At 43.7% G+C, this 19,717-nt stretch overlaps 1 protein-coding gene across 3 annotated transcripts in view; it reads right to left on the bottom strand.

Annotated features, from left to right (window-relative positions):
- Nucleotides 1-1,596: 1,596 nt before the first annotated feature.
- The window catches only part of THAP6 (THAP domain containing 6), a 33,996-nt gene continuing 15,875 nt past the window's right edge, over nucleotides 1,597-19,717 (bottom strand). The window contains exons 6-7 of one of the 3 annotated variants that reach the window (XR_010126069.1): nucleotides 10,971-11,071; nucleotides 1,597-6,468 (exon numbers count right to left, since the gene is read on the bottom strand). The gene's annotated coding sequence lies outside the window, so the exon portion shown is untranslated. The other 2 variants (XR_010126068.1, XR_008502188.2) reach the window with 2 other exon arrangements.

Below are 19,717 nucleotides of genomic sequence, written 5' to 3'. Positions count from 1 at the left end.
AGGCTGGAGTGCAATGGCATGATCTGGGCTCACAGCAACCTCTGCCTCCTGGGTTCAAGCGATTCTCGTGCCTCAGCCTCCCGAGTAGCTGGGATTAAAGGCACGCACCACCACACCCGGCTAACTTTTTTTTTGTATTTTTAGTAGAGACAGGGTTTCACCATGTTGGCCAGGCTGGTTTCAAACTGCTGACCTCAGGTGATCCACCTGCCTCAGTCTCCCAAAGTGTTGGGATTACAGGTGTGAGCCACTGCGCCTGGCCCTATTTTTTTTTAATAAATAAAAAATTGGGAGAATAAAAATGTCTTGTTTTGGAAGATACCTAGACACTTTAGTGAGTAAATACTAAGAAATTTTACAAGAAGTTATTGAAAGAATGTGTGGAGGGGGGCTGGGCACAGTGGTTCACGCCTGTGATCCCTGCACTTTGGGAGGCCCAGCTTGAGTCACATGGCAAAACCCCATCTCTTAAAAAAATAAATAAATAAACCAAAATTAGCCAGGTGTGGTGGTGCTTGTAGTCTCAGCTACTTCGCAGGCTGAGGTGGGAGGATCGCTTGAGCCTGTGGAGGTCGAGGCTACAGTGAGCCATGATCATGCCACCACACTCCAGCCTGGGTGACAGAGACCCTGTCTCAAAAAAAAAAAAAAAAAAAAAAAGCCTCTGTGGAAGGATGGATAAAGGGCGAGTGCTGTGGAATGTCAACACTGGGGAAGTGAGATTTCCACATCTGGGCATGAAGGCCTGGTTGGCAGTGTGCCAGGAGCCTTGTGTCCAGAGCAGCTTTGTTGGGGGAGAAAGGACGAGGTGAGCAGATGAGCCGGTAGGTAAGGCACAGTTTCTGTTGACCCACATGGGCTCTGCATTCTCCGGCTTGCCCTGTTTTACCACCAGTGACCTCCTATATAGCAGGCCCTTGAATAATGAGGTTTTGTTATAAAGTTGATGAGGGGGAAAAAAAGTTGATTTCTGGCTCGGGCCGCTGTGTGTGTGGAGTCTGAGTGTTCCCCCCAGGTCTGCATGGGTCTTCTCTGGGTGCTCTGGTTTCCTCCCACTTTCCACAGCTGTGCAGGTTAGGTGAACAGGCGTGTCCACGTGGTCCCAGTGTGAGTGAGTCTTGTTGTGTAAAGGAGTGTGCCCTGTAATGGGATGGTGTCCTGGCCAGGGCTGGTTCCCACCTCGAACCCTGAGCTGTCAGGACAGGCTGCGGCCACACGTAATCCTGAACTGGAATCATTGGGTGAATAAATAACTTACTTGTTTTTATTAATCTTTCTTAAGTGTATGTAGAGCTCACATTTATTTCAATGTTTATTAGAAGTGTTTTGGCTCTGATGTTTACTACTTTATGTAGTAAGGTTTGGTAGTATTTTTATGAGAAGAAATATGCGGTAGAATCTTAACTCCTGTTTCTATCCATTAGCTTATGGTAAAATTGGTTTCCTTATAGTTATTTCGTTTAACGTCGCAGTTTCCAAGAAACTGCTATCAACGCTGTTAGTGAGAACTTAGACTGAAATTGTGTTTCGTGTATGCCCTCCCTCTCTGGACGTTGGGACCCTTGATGGCAAGAACAGAGTCTTTTAATTTTTTTTCGAATTTATTTTAAATTGTGGTAAAATATACATAACATAAAATTGACCATTTTAACCACTTTTAAATGTACAGAAGAACCAAGTCCTGATTAGTTTTAGCCCCAGGGCTTGGCATAGTGACACTTAGCAAATAGTTGTGAAAGGCATGGAGGAGGAGGGAAGGGAGAAGGGTCTGCGCCTGTACCTGCATGTTCACGCATCTGGTTGTCCAGCAAGTCTGCCTCAGGGAAGGACTTGGGGGCAGGAGGTGGCTTTACCCAGGGGTCTTTAGCTCTCTTGGTTGTGCCCTGCTTTCTGGATTTGGACTCAGGGCAATCTCATCTCTTCTTTTTTCTCCTGCTCACACCCTGCAAAGATTAATTTGATGTGCCAACTTGGCTGGGCTTTAGTACCCAGATAGTTGGTCAAACATTATTCTGGATGTTTCTGGGAGGGTGTTTTGGGATGATGTTTATATTGAAATCAGTGGGCTTTGAGTAAACAGATGGCCCTCTGTAATGTGGGTGGGCCTCATCTGATCAACTGAAGGCCAGAATGGAATAAAAGACTGAGCTTCCCTGAGTAAGAGGGAACTGTGCAGCAGACAGCTTTTGGACCGGAACTGCAGTATAGGCTCTTCTCTGAGTCTTCAGCCTGCCTGGCCTACCCTGCAGATTTTGGACTTGCCAGCCTCCAGAACTGCATGAGGCACTTCCTTAAACTAAACCTCTCCTCTCCATATACTCATCCTATTGGTTCTGTTTCTCTAGGGAATCCTAACACATGCCCATATTCTTTCTCTGTCATACTTAAATGTGTTGCTTGACAGGTTTAGTGAATAAATACATAGGGAAAGATTTGAGAAATCAATTGCTTCTAAATAAGAGCTTGGGTGTTTATGGACAATGAAGGGGCATGGCCAGTGCTCCTTGACTGGAGATGTGTGGGAGGACTAAGAATTTCAGGCTGCTGTGTGAGCACTGAACTGCCTCTAACGCAGACACTTCAGAAAGGTGCTGGTGAAGAGAGCAACCCCTCTGTCTCAGGATGGAATGTCCTTCACCCAGAGGCTGAACATCGGGATTTTGGGGAGAATCTCATAGTGACTTCCCTGCTTCAGTCCCCCTCTTCTCAGTCTCTCTTTCCCTCTTTCCTGGAGGTTTGAACATGTGTTTGGAATTTCAGGAAGCTCAAACTGAAGACACTGGGTTTGGATACAATGAAAACGGTTTTTGCTAAGTAATTTGTTTCAGGTGCTTAAATTGAGACAATGGCAAGCATCCTTCTGCATTAAGTGAGATGGAAGCTAGCAGCCTGAGAAGGAAAAAAACCCTAAAGATGAAACCTTTCAGGCCAGCAATGTCAGAAAGGCTAGGCTTCCTAGCTGTCCACATGCAGCTCTAGGGTGGGCCCGCAGAGCTGCCTCTCACATCCTCAAGGGCCCACTGGAGGTCTGTCTGAGGCTGGATCAGCTTCACCTGCTTCTTTTATTGTTCAAGTTCTGCTCAGAGAAAGGTCCTGTCCTGCTGCTGGGCCTTGAGGAAGCCAAGGTGAGCTGCTGGTAAGTCCAATTAGGCTAGTCTCCCATCTGTGGTCACAACTGCGGACGCTGCCTGGGAGAGGCATTCTTCTCACAGGGCCACGGTGAGTAATCCGGGGAAGCTGCTATTTGGGCTGCCTCAGCCAGGATTATGTGTGTCAGGGAGGATGGGGAGTGGTGGGCACCCCTGAGTCAGGGTGAGGGAGGTCTAGGGCTGCTCGGCGTTCTCTGTCAGAAGCACCACAAAGGGACAGGTGCTCTTTTGGGGGATCTAAAGATTCTGCGGTTGGCACTGACTTGAAGGTGGCCTGGATGACTTCCTGCAAGGCTTGCTTGGGCATCTTCTGCTGGAATTTCTCCTAAAAGGGGGTTCAGGCACCTTAACCACACCTCCAGTTCCTTCAGTTTGCAGAGCAGGAGCCTGAGGCCTGGAGAAGGTTCCTAACCTCATCCCAGTGATTTAGCAACAGAATGGCAGTAACATCCTGGTGAGGGGCAGAGTAATGCCCACGTCAACAAGAGCCTGCGTTCATCGATGGTTTGAAACAGAGTATTAAACCAGTGGGTTGAATCCACGTTCTGCTCTCTGCCCTGCCATTGTTTAGCTGCAAGACCTTGGACCGGTCAGCTTCCCTGCCTCTCAATTTCCTCATCTATGTTATCATTTACTATATTCTAAGCATCACTGTTCTAAGAATTGGACATACATTAAGTCATTTAATTCTTAAAACAACCCAATGAGGTAGTTACTATTGTCATCCCCATTTTAGAGATGAGAAAACTGAGGCACAGAGAGGTTGTCCTGTGGCTAAGAAGTGGCAGAGCCATGCTATGAACCCAGGCAATTTGGCTCCAGAATTCCTGATTTTAATTTCTATAGTAGGTGTGCTCTTGAGACTCTGGCTGTCGTCCTATTGCAGTGAGAGCTCTGTGATAGTATCCTTAAAATTCACCCAGGTTCTGTAGGGCAAAACACTTGGTTAATTTTTTTTTCAAGGTAAAATAAATAATGGAGTGGGAACCTACAGATTAAAAGAGACTTTAGAGACATATCAACCCATCACAATGTTTAGAGGGAGATTATTGTTAAATGTTTTCAGATGAAACAGTGATATATATACCTTTGTCTAAAAAAAAACAGAGTCCTAGGCCAGATGTGGTGGTGGTGACTCACACCTGTAATGCTAGCACTTTGGGAGGCCGAGGTTGGGGGTATCACTTGAAGCCAGGAGTTTGAGACCAGCCTGGCCAACATGGTGAAACCCCATCTCTACCAAAAAATACAAAAATTAGCTGGGCATCGTGGTGCACTCCTGTAGTCCCAGCTGATCAGGAGGCTGAAGCATGAGAATCACTTGAACTTGGGAGGCGGAGGTTGTAGTGAGCCGAGATTGCGCCACTGCACTCCAGCCTGGGTGGTGGAGTGAGACTCTGTCTCTAAAAAAGCAAACAAAAATTAAAAAATAAAGTCTTTATCTTTTAGAGATATATGCTGAAATAGCTACAGATTATACGTTGCTTGGGATGTGCTTCAAAATAATCAGAGGAGGGGAGAGAGTGAGGGTATGGATAAAACAAGACTGTCCATGTTTAATAACTGTTGAAGCTGGGTGATGGATGCATTAGAGTATATTATACTCTCTACTTTTGTTTGGAACTTTCCATTATAAAAAGTGTTTAAAAAATCACCCTATATAAATGTTTGGTTTATTCTCTCTGAGAAATGTCAAAAGCACATGGACCTACCTCATGGCTAGTGGAAAGAGCAATAGTCCACAGGGAGGGAGTGGATGAGACACTGCTAAGAAGAGTCAGCTTCCAAGAATGTAATTTATTGGGGGTGACCCATAGTGCCTATATTGTCTATCATGGCCATAACAAGGATAGAATACTTCTATGCTGTTCCCCTTGTTGTGGTAAACAAATGTACACGAAGCGATTTACTAACAAAAAATCTTCACTCTGCAGCTTTGCTCCACCGCTACAAAGCCAGCCTACTCTCTTCTCTCTGCTCCACTGCCATTATTTTGGCTTGCCCAGCCCAGTACCTATCTGGTTCTTCTGATGACTTAACCCTGAGTTCCCTCTGGAAAACCATCATTTCTCTACACTCTTGGTTCCAGGACTCGGCTGTAATCTATGCCTGCCAATCATAGCATAGCATTCCTATGGCCACAGATATTTATTTAGGGTTGAGTATTTGACTCAAGCCATTTCAATCAGACTCAGTCCGAACTAGTCCTAGGACTGTTATATGAATGACGGGAAAGGAGGCACACATTTTGTCTTTGGACTTGAAGTTGTGAGGAACATCCTACAGGAAGGGAGAGGCTGCTTGACAAAGCAGAGTTGAGAGACTCCAGATTCTGAAAACATCATTTCAACTCCTAGATCCAGCTGTACCTGAAGCCATACACAGTATGCCACAAGTGGTTTGCTAAAACTGGTTCTGAAATATTACTAATATAGCAGCAAATCACGTAGAGAATGAAAATTCTTAAGCCTCATATTAAAATGGAGAAAGAAGAGCTATTAATTTTTTATGCTCTTGTATTTGATTATAGACTAGAGATGTAGACATAGAGTAAAAAATTGTGTCAGTTCCAGTGGTTGAGTAAAGCATTAGCAGAGATCGAGACCAATCTTTTATCATTCCATGCATTCTTTCTGAGAGCTGAGAGAAACCAGGTGACTAGACAGACTCCTGTGCTGGTGAAACCTGTGGATATTTGAATGTTTTGCCTGTGTATGTGGTAAGGTGACTTCATCCTGAGTGTGCATCTGCTCTGTTTATGCTTGGCAGTAGCATCAGACAGATCCAGATTGTGGTAATGAGTAACTATGGGCTTTCCTCAGCTTCAGACACAACATGAGTTCACATTTTATCCTTCAGCCTCTAAATGCCCCAACTGGAGCTTCTAAATGAAGTGATTGAAGTCTGGCCTTTAAGACATTGTGAATGTTCAGCAACAATTCAACAATGAGTGAATCAAAGTCTCTGGGTCTCCAGAATAAATAAAAAAAGACAAAACAAAACAAAACAAAAGTCTCTGGCTCTTGCATTGTAGATCAGAACCAACAACAACGTGACTTCATATAATGATATGAAGACATCGTTATACCAGCTGTGAAACCTTGGGCAAATTACCTAGCTTTTCTCTGTTTAATTTCCTCTTCTGTAAAATGAGAATAATAATAATAGTACCTACCTTATAGGGTTGTTGTGAAGTTAAATGAGTTAATAAAGTTTAAGTACTTTGAATAAAGATTGGCACCTTATAAATGTTAGCTATGATAATTACTGAGAAATAATTTTTTGCCTTGAACAAACATTTCCTCTTGAACATGGATATCTGAAACAAAACACAGGCAGAAATATGAGGATTTACAAAAATTGCGATCAGCTCTATTACAGCATGCAATACTTCTCAGATATCAGTACTTTGAAGTCACGTTCTTTAGTTTTCTGAGGTATTGGGTCAGTTGGAAAGCTGTATTGTGAGGTTCTCAACAAGGGATGGAGGCAGTCATTTGTAGGGTTCTGCTGGTGACCAGTCACAGGCAAGCTAATTAAAATCTTTAAAACACACCAGCCAGACAGTGGTTTATTTAAATCTCAAATAGTTGGGCTGGCAGGGGTTTGGGAGATTTCTTTGAAATATGTAGGTGTCACGGGAAATACTAGTAATTCAAGACTAAGATCCAACTTTAGCCAATGTCCCAGGGGGATGATGAAGGTAATGATAACAAGTAATGCCTCATTTTTCAGAGATGAAATGGTTTTGATTTTTTTTTTTTTTTTTTTTGGAGACAGAGTCTTGCTCTGTTGCCCAGGCTGGAGTGCAGTGGTGCAATCTTGGCTCACTGAAACCTCTGCCCCTCTGGGCTCAAGCGATTCTCCTGTCTCAGCCTCCTGAGTAGCTGGGATTACAGGTGCCTGCTACCATGCCCAGCTAATGTTTGTATTTTTAGTAGAGACGAGGTCTTGCCATGTTGGCCAGTCTGGTCTTGAACTCCTGACCTCAAGTGATCCACCTGCCTTGGCCTCCCAAAGTGCTGGGATTACAGGCATGAGCCACTGTGCCCAGCTGGTTTTGATTTAAATTTGTAGAATGCTGTTATTATAATTTTCTTTTCCTCCCTTCTTTCCTTTTTTTTTGTTCTCCTTTCCTCCCTCCCTTCATCTCTCTTTCTTTCATGTGCACTCTCTCTGTTCCCAGGAAGTAAATAACCCCCTCTCTAGAAGTAACCACTTTAACAGTTTGCATATATCTTTTCTTTCTTTTTCTGTATACTTACACACACACACACACACACGTACACACTTATAAATTGTTTTGTAGGTGGGTTTCAAAACATTTTGTATAAGTGAGATACTATTTTGAGTTGTGCTTTATATTTTTATCCACGTAAGTGAGATACTATTTTGAGTTGTGCTTTATATTGTTTTTATCCACGTTAAGGTCTTGTCTTCCCATGGCGATAATATGGATTGATGTCTTTTTGAATCGGTGCTTACTGTTTCATTCCATGGGCACGCCACGGTTTTATTTATCCATTTACTGCTTGATGGATATTTGGGTTGCCTTCTACTTTATGCTTTCACGAACAGTCCTCACGTAGCCCTCACGTGGCACATACAGAGTCCCTTTGCTATCAGGTACATTTAAAAATAACTTACTAAAATGGTTTTTAGTTTTAATATATAGAATACATTTGCATTTCATCCTAAAGTTTACCAGTCTTTATGGTGTCCTGGTGAGTTTGATCCTTTGGATAGCCATGTCTTGTTTCTGGTTACACCCTTTTCCCATGTGATTTTCAACAAAATATGTCCAGATGATGGTGATGGCCATAGAAACTTGAATTGTACATCTCAATAATCAAGACGTTCTCTACTCTTAAGACTCATCTACAGCTCTCCCTCTTAAGACCCATCTACAGCTCTCCCTCTCCCCCTCCCCCTCCCCCTCCCCGTCCCTCTCCCCCTCCCTCTCCCTGTCTCCCTCTTCGGTCTCCCTCTCCTTCTTTCTTCGGTCTCCCTCCGTTGCCGAAGCTGGACTGTTCTGCTGTGATCTCAGCTCGCTGCAACCTCCCTGCCCCGGGCTCCTGTGATTCTCCTGCCTCGGCCTGCCCAGTGCCTGGGATCGCAGGCCCGCGCCGCCACGCCTGACTGGTTTTTGTATTTTTGGTGGAGACGGGGTTTTGCCGTGTTGACCAGGCTGGTCTCCAGTTCCTGACCTCGAGTGATCTGCCCGCCTCGCCTCCCGAGGTGCTGAGATTGCAGACGGAGTCTCGCTCACTCAGTGCTCAATGGTGCTCAGGCTGGAGTGCAGTGGCGTGATCTCGGCTCGCTACAACCTCCACCTCCCAGCCGCCTGCCTTGGCCTCCCAAAGTGCTAAGATTACAGCCTTCGCCCGGCCACCACCCCCTCTAGGAAGTGAGGAGCTTCTCTGCCTTGCCGCCCATCATCTGGGGTGTGAGGAGCCCCTCTGCCCGGCGGTACTGTCTGGGAAGTGAGGAGCGCGTCTGCCCGGCCGCCATCCCGTATAGGAAGTGAGGAGCGTCTCTGCCCGCCGCCCATCGTCTGGGAAGCGAGGAGCGCCTCTGTCCGGCCGCCCCGTCTGGGAGGTGAGGAGCGCCTCTGCCCGGCCGCCCATCGTCTGGGATGTGAGGAGCGCTGCCCCGTCTGGGAGGTGTACCCAACAGCTCCGAAGAGACAGCGACCATCGAGAACGGGCATGATGATGATGGTGGTTTTGTTGAAAAGAAAATGGGGAAATGTGGGGAAAAGAAAGAGAGATCAGATTGTTACTGTGTCTGTGTAGAAAGAAGTAGGCATAGGAGACTCCATTTTGTTCTGTACTAGGAGAAATTCTTCTGCCTTGGGATGCTGTTGATCTAAGGCCTTGCCCCCAGCCCCGTGCTCTCTGAAACATGTGCTGTGTCAACTCAGGGTTAAATGGATTAAGGGCGGTGCAAGACGTTGCTTTGTTAAACAGATGCTTGAAGGCAGCATGCTCCTTAAGAGTCATCACCAAGGCCATCAGAGAAATGCAAATCAAAACCACAATGAGATACCATCTCACACCAGTTAGAATGGCAATCATTAAAAAAATCAGGAAACAACAGGTGCTGGAGAGGATGTGGAGAAATAGGAACACTTTTACACTGTTGGTGGGACTGTAAACTAGTTCAACCATTGTTGAAGTCAGTGTGGCGATTCCTCAGGGATCTAGAACTAGAAATACCATTTGACCCAGCCATCCCATTACTGGGTATATACCCAAAGGACTGTAAATCATGCTGCTATAAAGACACATGCACACGTATGTTTATTGCGGCATTATTCACAATAGCAAAGACTTGGAACCAACCCAAATGTCCAACAATGATAGACTGGATTAAGAAAATGTGGCACATATACACCATGGAATACTATGCAGCCATCAAAAATGATGAGTTCATGTCCTTTGTAGGGACATGGATGAAATTGGAAATCATCATTCTCAGTAAACTATCACAAGGACAAAAAACCAAACACCGCATGTTCTCACTCATAGGTGGGAAGTGAACAATGAGAACACATGGACACAGGAAGGGGAACATCACACTCTGGGGACTGTTGTGGGGTGGGGGGAGGGGGGAGGGATAGCACTGGGAGATATACCTAAAGTATAATAATAATAAATTAAAAAAAAAAAAGTCATCACCACTCCCTAATCTCAAGTACCCAGGGACACAAACACTGCAGAAGGCCGGAAGGCCGCAGGGACCTCTGCCTAGCAAAACCAGAGACCTTTGTTCATGTGTTTATCTGCTGACCTTTTGTCCACTATTATCCTATGACCCTGCCATATCCCCCTCTCCGAGAAACACCCAAGAATGATCAATAAATACTTAAAAAAAAAAAAAAAAGAAAAAGAAAAAAAAAGACCCATCTACAAGTGTTACAATAAGAGTGACAATCCAAAATTTTTTTACATCCTCAGGATTTCAAAGGTAATTTCTTTCAGCTGTGTAGCCTGGCAACATTTTATACCGTTATAAAATCTACCTGTTTAATAAGCACCAGTATCCTTCATTTTCATTGAAATTTTATGTTGAGTACATTTTACTGGCAAGTCTGTAGCTGAATGCTTGTCTCCATAAGGTACTAATCACTAGTATCTGTGGTTAGCATCCTGCATAGCACATACACTTCACTCTTTATTTAATAAGTTTTAAAAAGCACAAGGCCCAAATCTGCAAATCTGGATGTGATATTACCTTTCAACTGCACAAGCTGTACCACAAGGATTTGAGAAGTTTATTATTGGACACAAATCTGTCAGGAACTCCTCCGCTGTTAACTGACCACAAACCATGGAGCTCAAGTGAGTTCAAGGATTATCTGTTTAGTAAGTGACTTGATACTCTGAGACACGGCTACACAAAGTAGCTAGCCTATGAACTCTTTCTGACTGGTTCAGATGAGAAAAAGCTCTTGTTCCAGAATGTAAATCAACATGTGATTTCATTTACTAAGGAAATCTTGCTCAGAAAAAAAATTGACTGAGCTAAATGGTGTGCTTTGTGATGTAGTTGATCTACATTCTGCTCCAAGTGCCTTGATTTGTATACACTGATCTGGGAACATTCTAAGTAACACTGTCAAGATGTTTTATAAAGTTGAATGAATGGGTGAATGAACGAAACATATCTAAGATAGATTAAATGGCTTGTCAGTATTGGAGTGAGAGGGTGAAGAGGAGGATGGTGATTAAAATTTTCCCTTTCATTGATACAGTGTTCTTTGCCTGCTTCTGAGTTGCCACAAGAGAGGGAAGATTATTTAAGGCACAAATAACCTACCTGACCACTGCTGCCTGTCCACTTGCCATTTCCTATGAAATGCATTTCTCTCCTCTTGGTTTTTATTCTTCTTCCTGTTCTTGTTTCCTTTTCCTGTGTTTCTGGGATGGGATGGAATTTAAAGAAGAAAGAAAAACAGTATGTAGATGGCTCATTGTATGGTCTACGTTTTATACACAATTAAATAAAATTCTCACCACCAATGGGTAAGATGCTATTGTCTACTTTGTAAGTGCTCAGAGAAGTTCAGCAAGTTGACCCACTTCCCATATATAATGAAGTGGGAGGTTGCGGACTTGAACCCAAGTCTGTTTTGTTCTCCCCAACTGGTTTGGTCTCTTACTCTCACATCCCAGGAAGGTGCTTACAGAATCCAGGTTCTGGGACAGCACTTTCAAAGTGCCCACCCTGACAAACTTATGTTCTATTTTGTAATTTTGAAGCTGCATTAATTTCATAGTTTCAGTACCTTTAATTGCCACAGACCCTGCTATATTGCCCACTTATCTGTATTTGTGTTATATACTTCTATGTCCCTGTAGGTTGTGAATGTCTTCACCTTATTCCTGTCGTTCCCTCACACTAGTGTATGGGGCTTCGAAAGCAGTATATGTGATGGGTTATTACACTAAATATGTTAGTCTGTAAACTTCTTTATGTACCTGAGAAGATAGATCTAAAATGATAGACCCAAACACTTAAACTGTAAGATGCTGTGGTATAAATCTATTGAGCCATGTGTGTTGTCCAATAAAGTAGTGCACCATGAGGAGAAAGGCATTAGGCTGAATTCAAGAACCCACTGTCTTGAGATACATGGCTGGGCTCCCTGGTATCCTTGGATTATGGCTTTTGGAACTTCATACTAGCATGTAATCTCCTTTAAGACAAGAAGTGAATCTATGTTGTTTCTCCAATGCCTAGCATATTCCCTGGCATACAGTTCCTGGCTCCTGAAAAATACGTGCGGAAATGTTGAATGTGCTAGGTTCTCAGCATTTCTTCCTCAACTGCTGTGACTAGTGCTCATCATGGACCCTCATGTGGTTCTTAGATTACAAATTGGAGGTCTTCTGCTCTTGGGTTTCCTGGTCCTAATCTAACATTTTCTTCTTTTGTTTCAATCTCTGTCAGCTCCTGCTCTGCATCAGGCACAATTCTATGATCAGAAGCACAGCTAGCGGGAAGGTGAGGGATGTGGCAGCAGGGGGACAGTTGTTTATCCTGAGCGTGTTCTCCAAAGGGAGCTGTGACAGTTGTTAAAATATTAAATGAAGTTTGAGGCAGCAATGTTAAAGTAAAATAATGAGACCTATGAAGAGGGTAATCAACAAGAGGCATCAATGGCTCAGGCCCTACCCAGGCTTGCCTTTAGATTTTAGAAACCTGGCTTCCCTCTTCCCATTAGTCCAGTGGAAGAGCCAATTATACCTCTCATCTTCCTAGGGATAGAATATTTTTTCTTTTGGCCAGAGAATCAGGCCCTCTACAAGTAGAATTTATCTTCTCAGGCACAAGCCAGGCTTCCCTGGCCCACTCCAATGACATTCTTATGTTCCTTTTTTTTTTTTTTTTTTCACAACACTGAGGCTGTGAAACACAGGGCTTCCTAGTTCAGCTCACCTTTATCTGTTTTTGAGAATCTCAAATCCTACAATCTGGGTCATGTACGTAATTTCCTGTTTTGGGGCACTGTATGTGCATGTCCAGAGTCCCTTGCTAGAGGAATATGAAACTTTTTTGAGTGTTTCAGGATATTTTTTAACGCTGTCTCCCAAACTGGGGCTGTCTACTCATGTGCCATGCCCTACCTGGCTCATCATAACAAGCTAGAACCAATCTTTCCTTTAGATTCTCTCTTTGCCTCTTGTTACATTTGACTAACTTTGCAGTTGCTCCCACTTCTTGGCTTGGTTCTCTGATATTGTCTTAGCCTAGTATTAGTTTCCTATTGCCATTGTAACAAATTACCACAAACTTAGTGGAGTAAAACAAAACACAAATTATCTTACAGTTGTTCTGGAGGTCCAAAATCTAAAATGGGTCAGCAGGGCTGCATTCCCTCTGGATGGTCTCTGGGAGAATTCATTTCCTTCCCTTTTCCAGCTTCTAGAGGCTGTCCACATTCCTTAGCTCATGGCTATTCATTACCACAACCTTTGCTTCCATAGTCACATCTCCTTGGACTCTGATTCTCCTGCCTGTCTCTTGTAAGGACTCAGGTGGAGAATCCAGGATAATCTTTCCATACTTTAGATCCTTAATTTAATCAAATCTGCAAGCTCTCTTTCACCATGTAAGAAACGTGATTGTATTACTCCATTTTCACACTGCCGATAAAGACATACCTGAGACTGGGCAATTTACCAAAGAAAGTAGTTTAATTGGACTCACAGTTCCACGTGGCGGGGGAGGCCTCACAATCATGGCAGAATGCAAGGAGAAGAAAGTCACATCTTAAGAGGATGGTGGCAGGCAAAGAGAGAGAATGAGAGCCAAGTAAAACGGGTTTCCCCTTATCAAACCATCAGATCTTTTGAGACTTATTCACTACCATGAGAACAGTATGGGGGAAACCGCTCCCATGATTCAATTATCTCCGACCAGGCCTCTCCCACAACACATGGGAGTTATGGGAGTACAATTCAATAAGAGATTTGGGTGGGGACACTGAGCCAAACCATATTAGTGATATTCACATGTTCTAGGGATTAGGACCTGGACATCTTTGCAGGGGGCATTATTCTTTCACAGTCCCCGTTAGTTTTGGTGCCCCCCTAGACTTCTGAGACCACGGTCTTCTCCCTCCAGGACTGTTTTCAGCTCTGCCCATATTCATATTTTTTTTTGACAACCTTGTATAAATTTATCTATTTCTTCTTGCAGTTCTGCAGGTTTTTGCATATGAATTTTAAGCTTTCTAATTAGGTGCATAAGTATTAGGACTGTATATCCTCTTAATTGACCCTTTCACCATTATGAAACAACCCTCGTTTTCCATTTATATACTTTGCTTTGAAATCGATTTTGTCTATTATTACCCCAACTTTCTTTTGATTAGTGTTATCACAGGGATATCTTTTTCTATCCTTTAACCTACTGGATTCTTTGTATTTAAACTAGCTGTGGCCAGGTGCAGTGGCTCACACCTGTAATCCCAGCACTTTGGGAGGCCGAGGTGGGCAGATTGCGTGAGCCCAGGAGTTCAAGACCAGCCTGGGAAACATGGTGAAACCTTGTCTCTACAAAAAATACAAAAATTAGCTAGGCACGGTGGCACGCACCTGTAGTCCCAGATACTCGGCAGGCTGAGGTGGGAGGATCGCTTGAGCCTGGGAGGTGGAGGTTGCAGTGAGACGTGATCATGCCACTGCACCAGTCTGGGAGACAGAGTGAGACCCTGTTTCAATAACTAACTAACTAAATAAATAAAATAAATTAAAAAATAAAGTAACTGTCTGTATCCAGCATATGATTGGGCTTCTCTCTTTTTTTTTTTTAGATGGAGTTTTGCTCTTGTTGCCCAGGCTGGAGTGCAATGGCGTGATCTAGGCTCACCGCAACCTCCGCCTCCTGGGTTCAAGCAATTTTCCTGCCTCAGCCTCCTGAGTAGCTGGGATTACAGGCATGCACCACCACACCTGGCTAATTTTGTATTTTTAGTAGAGATGGGGTTTCTCCATGTTGGTCAGGCTGGTCTTGAACTCCCGACCTCAGGTGATCTGCCTGCCTCGGCCTCCCAAAGTACTGGGATTACAGACATGAACCACTGTGCCCAGCCTGGGCTTTGCTTTTTAATCCAGTCTCACAATCCCTGCCTTTTAATTGGGATTTTTAGATCACTTGTGTTTAGTATAATTATTGATACATGCATTTTAGAACAACCCCTCTGGAGATAGACTGGAAACAGGGAGACCAAAGACTTTCTTGCAGCAATCAAGTTAACAAATAACAGCTTAAACCAAGGAAATGGTCCTAGAGATTGAGTGGGAAAGGGTCTGTGTCTGAGAGATGTTAACGGTATACAATCAACAGAAGTGGAGCTAGGACAGAGAAATTTGTCAGTTATGATGTAGGTACCCAGATAGATTGCAATGTACAGAAAGGTATTGTTTTAGATATCTGGATAGTTTTGCAGACTGCCTGGTATTATACCAGCTCATGTCTGATTTTCCATCTTTACCCAGTTTATGTTGAATCTAATGCAAAAGGTACAAAAGTACCTTAGAACTTAGTACTAAGTAAGCACCATAGTAAGTTAATATATTATATTATTATATTAACTACGGTTAATAGCATAGTAAGTCTCCAACATACAATTTGGGAAATGCATCTTTTCATAACTAGAGGGACCTGCTAGAGCAGTTTTACTCTGAAGTTGGTTGACATATCACTAATTCTTCATTACTGAGAGCATTAGATTACAGAGTAACTCTGGGTTAGAGCAGAATAGAGAGAAGTGAGTGCTAGGGAGTTCAAAGAGACAATGAACTCTTGGGGTACAGAACTCCCTTCAGGAACAAAGGACTTATTCCTCCAGCTGCTGGGAGTGCTCCTGGAAGACAGACCTCACCCTTCTTCAGAAATTGCTTCAGTTGAACTGCGTTGCTCGATGACATGCCCTCTTCATGGGGCAGCCCTCATCAAATAACTGGTGATACAAGTGTATAAAGGCATAGCTTCTGATATGGTTTGGCTCTGTTTCCCCACCCAAATTTCATCTTGTAGTTCCCCATGTGTTGTGGGAGGGACCCAGTTGGAGATGAATGAACCATGGGGGCAGGTCTTTCCTGTGCTGTTCTCACGATAGTGAATGGGTCTCATGAGATCTGATAGTTTCTTAAAAAACAGGAGTTTCTCATACGTGTGCATGTGTCTTTATAGCAGCCTGATTTATAATCCTTTGGGTATCTACCCCATAATGGGACGGCTGGGTCAAATGGTATTTCTAGTTCTAGATCCCTGAGGAATTGCCACACTGTCTTCCACAATGGTTGAACTAGTTTACAGTCCCACCAACGGTGTAAAAGTGTTCCTATTTCTCCACATCCTCTCCAGCACCTGTTTCCTGACTTTTTAATGATTGCCATTCTAACTGGTGTGAGATGGTATCTCATTGTGGTTTTGATTTGCATTTCTCTGATGGCCAGTGATGATGAGCATTTTTTTCATGTGTCTGTTGGCTGCATAAATGTCTTCTTATGAGAAGTGTCTGTTCATATCCTTTGCCCACTTGTTGATGGGTTGTTTTTTTCTTGTAAATTTGTTTGAGTTCTTTGTAGATTCTGGATATTAGCCCTTTGTCAGATGGGTAGATTGCAAAAATTTTCTCCCATTCTGTAGGTTGCCTGTTCACTCTGATGGTAGTTTGTTTTGCTGTGCAGAAGCTCTTTAGTTTCATTAGATCCCATTTGTCAATTTTGGCTTTTGTTGCCATTGCTTTTGGTGATTTAGACATGAAGTCCTTGCCCATGCCTATGACCTGAATGGTATTGCCTAGGTTTTCTTCTAGGGTTTTTATGGTTTTAGGCCTAATATTTAAGTCTTTAATCCATCTTGAATTAATTTTTGTATAAGGTGTAAGGAAGGGATCCAGTTTCAGCTTTCTACATATGACTAGCCAGTTTTCCCAGCACCATTTGTTAAATAGGGAATCCTTTCCCCATTTCTTGTTTTTGTCAGGTTTGTCAAAGATCAGATGGTTGTAGTTGTGTGGTATTATTTCTGAGGGCTCTGTTCTGTTCCATTGTATGTTTATTGCAGCACTATTCACAATAGCAAAGACTTGGAACCAACCCAAATGTCCAACAATGATAGACTGGATTAAGAAAATGTGGCACATATACACTATGGAATACTATGCAGCCATAAAAAAGGATGAGTTCATGTCCTTCGTAGGGACACGGATGAAGCTGGAAACCATCATTTTCAGCAAACTATCGCAAGGACAAAAAATCAAACACTGCATGTTCTCACTCATAGGTGGGAATTGAACAATGAGAACACTTGGACACAGGAAGGGGAACATCACACACCGGGGCCTGTTGTGGGGTGCGGGGAGGGGGGAGGGATAGCATTAGGAGATATACCTAATGTAGATGACGAGTTAATGGATGCAGTACACCAACATGGCACATGTATACATATGTAAGGAACCTGCACATTATGCACATGTACCCTAGAACTTAAAGTATAATAAAAAAAAATTTAAAAAAAAGGAAAAAAAACCCAGGAGTTTCTCTGCACAAGCTCTTTTTGCCTGCTGCCATCCATGTAAGATGTGACTTGCTCCTCCTTGCCTTCCACCGTGATTGTGAGGCCTCCCCAGCCATGTGGAACTGTAAATCCATTTAACTTCTTTCTTTCGTAAATTGCTCAGTCTCAGTATGTCTTTATCAGCATTGTGAAAATGGACTAATACAGCAAATTGGTACCGAGAGTGGGGTGCTGATGAAAAGATACCTGAAAATGTGGAAGCAACTTTGGAACTGGGTAACAGGCAGATGTTGGAACAGTTTAGAGGGCTCAGAAGAAAATAGGAAAATGTGGGAAAGTTTGGAACTCCCTAGAGACTTGTTGAATGGCTTTGACCAAAATGCTGATAACAATATGGACAATGAAATCCAGGCTGAGGTGGTCTCAGATGGAGATGAGGAACTTGTTGGGAACTGGAGCAAAGGTGACTCTTGTTATGTTTTAGTAAAGAAACTGGCAGCATTTTGCCCCTGCCCTAGAGATCTGTGGAAATTTGAACTTGAGAGAGATGATTTAGGGTATCTGGGGGAAGCAATTTCTAAGCAGCAAAGCATTCAAGAGGTGACTTGGGTACTGTTAAAGGCATTCAGTTTTATAAGGAAAGGAGAGCATAAAAGTTCAGAAAATTTGCAGCCCAACTTGCAATAAAAAGAAAATCCCATTTTCTGAAGAGAAATTCAAGCCGGCTGCAGAAACTTGTATAAGTAATGAGGAGCTGAATGTTAATCCCCAAGACAATGGGGAAAATGTCTCCAGGGCATGTCAGCGATATTCAAGGCAGCCCCTTCCATCACAGGTCTGGAGGCCTAGGAGGAAAGTATGGTTTTGTGGGCCAGGCCTAGGGTCCCCGTGTTGTGTGCAGCCCAGGGACTTGGTGCCCTGTGTCCTAGCCATTCCAGCCATGGCTGAAAGGGGCCAGCATAGACCTTGGGCCGTGGCTTCAGAGGGTGCAAGTCTCAAGCCTTGGCAGCTTCCATATGGTGTTGAGCCTTTGAGTGCACAGAGGTCAAGAACTGAGGTTTGGGCACCTCCGCCTAGATTTCAGATGTATGGAAACACCTGGATGTCCAGGCAGAAGTTTGTTGTAGGGCCAGGATACTCATGGAGAACCTCTGCTAGGGCAGTGCAGAAGGGAAATGTGGGGTTGGAACCCCCACAGAGTCCCTACTGGGGCACTGCCTAGTGAAGCTGTGAGAAAAGGACCACCGTCCTCCAGACCCTAGTAGATCCACCAACAGCTTGCACTGTGAGCCTGGAAAAGTCACAGACATTCAATGCCAGCCCATAAAGGCAGCCAAGAGGGAGGCCGTACCCTGCAAAGCCACAGGGACGGAGCTGCCCAAGACTATAGAAACCTATGCCTTGCATTAGCATGACCTGAATGTGAGACATGGAGTCAAAGGAGATAATTTTGAAGCTTAAGATTTGACTGCCCTGCTGGACTTTGGACTTGCATGGGACCTGTAGCTGCTTTGTTTTGGCCAATTTCTCCCATTTGAATGGCTGTATTTACCTAATGCCTGTACCTCATTGTATCTAGGAAGTAACTAACTTGCTTTTGATTTTACAGGCTCATAGGCGGAAGGGAATTGCCCTGTCTCAGATGAGACTTTGGGCTGTGGACTTTTGAGTTAATACTGAAATGAATTGAGACTTTGGGGGACTGTTGGAAAGGCATGATTGGTTTTGAAATGTGAAGATATGAGATTTGGGAGGAGCCGGAGCACAATAACATGGTTTGGCTCTGTGTCCCCACTCAAATCTCATCTTGTAGCTCCCAAAATTCCCATGTGTTGTGGGAGGGACCCAGTGGGAGATGACTGAATCATGGGGGCGGGTCTTTCCCATGCCATTCTGGTGATAGTGAATGGGTCTCATGAGATCCAATGATTTGAAAAAACAAAAAGGGAGTTTCTCTGCAGAAGCTCTTTTTGCCTGCCGCCATCCATGTAAGATGTGACTTGCTCCTCCTTGCCTTCTGCCATGATTGTGAGGCCTCCCCAACCATGTGCAACTATAAGTCCATTAAACTTCTTTCTTTTGTAAATTGCCCAGTCTCAGGTATGTCTTTATCAGCAGTGTGAAAACGGACTAATATAGCTTCTTTGCCGTAACACAGGACAAGTCTGGAAGGTCATCTGTGTTGAGGTCCCCAAGAGCACACACAAGTTTCATGATTAACTGGAAGGACTCACAGAATTTGGCATATAGTTGTACTCAAGGCTATGATTATAGCAAAAGGATACAAAAAGAAGCACAATCAGCTAAGGGAAAAGGCACATGGTACCAAGTCTAGAGGAAACCAGGTATAGCTTCTGAGTCCTTCCTCAGTGTAATCACACAGGACACATTTAAGTCTTATAGCACTGAACTGTGACAATACACATGTTGTCTACCAGGGAAGCTCATTAAAGATTCAATGTTCAAAGTTTTATTTGGGGCTGGTCATACAGCCCCCCTTTACCTAACAGATTCTCAAATCCAGACTCCCA

Source organism: Pongo pygmaeus, chromosome 3, assembly GCF_028885625.2.
Source record: "Pongo pygmaeus isolate AG05252 chromosome 3, NHGRI_mPonPyg2-v2.0_pri, whole genome shotgun sequence".
Lineage (NCBI taxonomy): Eukaryota > Metazoa > Chordata > Mammalia > Primates > Hominidae > Pongo > Pongo pygmaeus.
Note: the sequence above shows the minus strand (reverse complement) of the source record. Positions and strands in the feature narration are given on the sequence as shown.